The sequence below is a fragment of the Ailuropoda melanoleuca genome, chromosome 7, assembly GCF_002007445.2.
Source record: "Ailuropoda melanoleuca isolate Jingjing chromosome 7, ASM200744v2, whole genome shotgun sequence".
In the NCBI taxonomy this organism is placed as follows: domain Eukaryota; kingdom Metazoa; phylum Chordata; class Mammalia; order Carnivora; family Ursidae; genus Ailuropoda; species Ailuropoda melanoleuca.
The window spans coordinates 59,975,001-59,978,720 of record NC_048224.1 but is presented as its reverse complement, the minus strand read 5'-3'; positions in this window follow the sequence as shown (position 1 = coordinate 59,978,720).

The following is a 3,720-nucleotide window of genomic DNA, read 5'->3' as shown; positions in this document are numbered from 1 at the left end:
CGCGCAGACCCCGGGAGGGCCCCGGGGGCGGCGGGCCCGAGCCCCCACCCCGCCGGACCCCGCCCGCCCTTGCCGGCTCCGGCCTCCGGGGAGGCGGCTCGGCAGTGCCCAGCCCGCGGCCCGCGCCCGCTGACAGTCGCGGTGCTCGGCTGAGTCACTGGATGGGCGCCCTGCGCGGTGCGCTCTTTGGGGCTAGCCGCTCGGGTACAGGGGCGGGCTGCCCTAGGACCCTGGGGTCGCGGGAGGCCCTCGTTCCCGGGACAGAGGGCTGGCACGGGAGACTCTAGCCCAGAAGGTCCTTGGTTTCTGGGCCCAGCCCCCCCTGGAGCCCCTGCAGGGACACTGCCCCTTCCCTCCGTGCACCACTCTTCTGCCCTTGCACAGACACCTTTCCAAACCCTCCTCCTTCTCCTCCCCCTCACCCTTCCCGCAAGTCCGCTAGCCCTTGCTCCTGCTTTCTCACCAGCGGGAATGTCCTTGCTGTGCCAGCATTGGCCAGTCTGCATCCCTGCACCCTTTTGTCCTTTGGGGCAGTCCTCCCGAGGCTGACCCACCCTCTGATCTTCCCAACCCCAGCCTCCTCTGGGAGCCAGGTCCTGCTGTTTGGAGCTAGGACCACCAAGCAACCCAGCCCTCTGCCCTGTGCCTGGGGCAGCTAGGGGCCTGCAGGACACAGCAGCTGTCAGGGACAGAAGCCGGGTGAGGAGCCAGCCTGAGGCCCTGTGGATGTCATCATGCTGGCCCTCACCACTCCTGCCCTGGGCACGGCAGGGGCATCTCCGGTCGTCCTGCCGACAGCAGCATAGGCACCAGAGAGGCCTGGGCAGCTCGGCTTTCTGAACAGGCCGTGGGGATTTTCCACAATGAGGCCCAGAGAAGGCTGGGGTCCAGAGTGGGGGGCTGGAGGAAACATCTTCTTGCCCACCTGGGGCCTGAGAGTCTCCTCTCCCACCTGACTCTGAGTCCCCTTGGGCTGATGAGCTCCTGCCAGGGTCCCTTCTTGAGAAGGGCTCTTAAGAGCCTAATGAGAAACCCAGGACTGCAGACAGGCCAGGGTGGCCATCACCACGGCCTGGCAGGAGTCCCCTGGGCACCTGAGCCTGGCGGGGAACCAGGGTTGGGTACACTCCCTGCCCACGTGCCTGGGGCTGGCTGGCACTGGGTCCCATGGATCAGGCCCGCAGCCTCTGTTGCAGCTCCCCCTGCTTCCGATTTTGGGTTACGGGGGACACCAGGGCAGGGCTTGGGGGGGGAGGGGATTGAGCTATGGGCACGCATTAGTAGTAGCCCCAGGGTTCTGGCAGTAAGGGCCCCCCAGGGGCTGGGAGCAGAGGCTGGAGTGATGGCCTCTTCATCCACTGGGGACCTCAAGGCGCAGGGAAGGGAGCAGTGGCTTGCGGGGCACCTGCCAAGCAGGCGGGAGGTGTGGCCGCCACCTGCTAGGTCAGGCCTTCCCTAGAATCTTCTCGGGCTCCTGCCCAGCAGCACTGCCAGGTGTGGTCGGGCCACATGGAGGTCCTCGGCCTGAGGCCACAGCAAAGCAAAAATCCCTCCTCCTGGGTGGCTGAGGCCTTGCTGGGCTTGTGCCACGGGGCAGGGGCTGGGGCTGGCCAGATGCCTGGCACACTTCTGCTGGCCCCCCACTTTCCCGGGAGGGTCTTGGGCTTCCGAATAAGACCTGTGGCCTCGACCAACAGAGGTTTTGCTCTGCAGGCTATGCACCCCCCGGAAAGCTTGGTTTGGAGGGCAGGAACCAAGGACTTCTGTGCCTGGGTTTCTCCATCTGCGAGTGTCACCTGTCCCCTCTTAGCAGGGGCTGCTGTGGTCTCATCACTGGGTAGAGTCAGGCCCTTCCACCCTCAGTTCTGCTCTCTTCTCCACTTGACACAGCAGGAGGTGGCTCAGGCCCAGAGTGGGCACCCAGGCTCCAGGAACATGGGGGCACTGGGCTAATCTCAAGGGACCAGGGTTTGACCACCTTGCGGGCCCCTGGTGTGGTGCCCAGATGGGGCTCCCAGGTGGGGCTGAACCTGTGCCTGCCCGTAACCAGATGCCCCTCTGGCCGCCCGCCCGCCTGCCAAGCAGGCCTCCCTCCTCCCAGCAGCTCTGCGCGGCCGTTGCTATAGCGATGAGGAGGTAGCCGTGGCCTGTTGCTGCAGTCACACGGTGGAGGTGCCCGGTGGCAAGGCGGCTGTGGGTGGGGCTGGTACCTTGGCCGTGACCCTGGCCGCCTGCATCGAGTGCAGCCACCTGGCTGTGTGTGTGTGTGTGTGTGTGTGTGTGTGTGTGTGGCACAGGTGTCTGTCCCCAGCCCTGTGGGTGCCCATGGTGCCTCCTTGGCTAGCCCTGGGCTGGATCCTGGCTCGGGGAGGGGGTGGAGGCTGGCACAGACTGGGGCGGGCGTGGGGTGCGGACACACAGTGGGGTGTCCCAGACCACAGAGCGCTATTGTCAGAGCACGGTAAACAACAGCCGCTGTTCCACGCCAGGGGCCGGGAGCCTGGGCCGTGGGCCAGACAGAGTGCCACTGGGGTGGGGGCCCTGGAGTCTGTTTTGGGGGAGGGTGAGGATGAAGGAAACCTGGTCCTCTGAGAAGAGCCGTTGGGGGTGAGGGTCAGGGTGTGTCTTTGGGCTGGGGGGGGCACAGAGCAGCTGGCCCGAGGTCCTCTTTCCACCTTCCCTCCCTGAGCTAGGAGAGGTGGCGGTGTCACAGACGGTGACAAGTCCTTCCGTTTTCCAGGCGAAACAGAGGGAAGCCTGGGGCTCTGGGGCCCCTGGCATTCCTTTCCCACTCAGAGCAGGTTCCGCCAGGGCTCACCTTGCTGCCCAGCCGGGGGTGCAGTCCAGCCTGGACTCCCAGCAGGAGCAGTCCTGGGACTAGAGAAGAGTTGTGGGAGCTCAGGCAGGGCAGGCAGGGCTGCCGAGCCCACCTGAGCCACATGGGATGAGGGCTTGGGGTCAGGGCAGAAGCAGGCATCTGTGCCTCAGGGACTCGGGGCAGTCAGACCACTGAGCAAATTTTCCTGGCGGCTCAGAGCCCTGGGCTAGAGTCATGCCATCCCTTATCCAGGGCTTGTCCTCCTAGGCTCTTTCGTGGAGTGTAATGGTGCTGTCACAGTGAGGAGGGCTGACCCTGGGGGAGTGTGGGCGCTGTAGCTGGGGCCCAAGACCACCTGCAAGATCCTAGGCAGAAGAAGATGAGGAAGGAGAAGCTGAGCTGGGCAGATTCATGGGTCAAAGTGGACCACAAGCTGACTGGTTTGTCCCTGCTGGCAAATCACTGTGGCACACAGAACCTGGGCTGGGGGCGTGGGAGAGCGGATTTGCTTGGGCCAGACAACACTCACACTCTCACCCACCGAAAAGGCCCTTGAAGAAAGGGGAGGCAAACTCTGTTGGCCCTGAAGGGCCTGGGTTGACCTTTTGTGGTCCCTGCGGGGGCTATGTGGGGTGCAGGCTGGGCGGGGGTGGCCATGCTTGCCAGGAAGACATCTATCTGGCTGGGGAGAGGAGGGCTCAGGTCTGCCCTGTTCAGCCCCGGGCAGCTGGTGTGGGAGGCCAGGCTGCCCAGGGCTGGTGGCCTTACTCAGCCCACCCTTTCCAGTGGGTCTTGGCCTTCGAGATCTTCATTCCTCTGGTCCTCTTCTTCATTCTGCTGGGGCTTCGGCAGAAGAAACCGACCATCTCTGTGAAGGAAGGTGAGTGTCCTTGGGGGGGGGC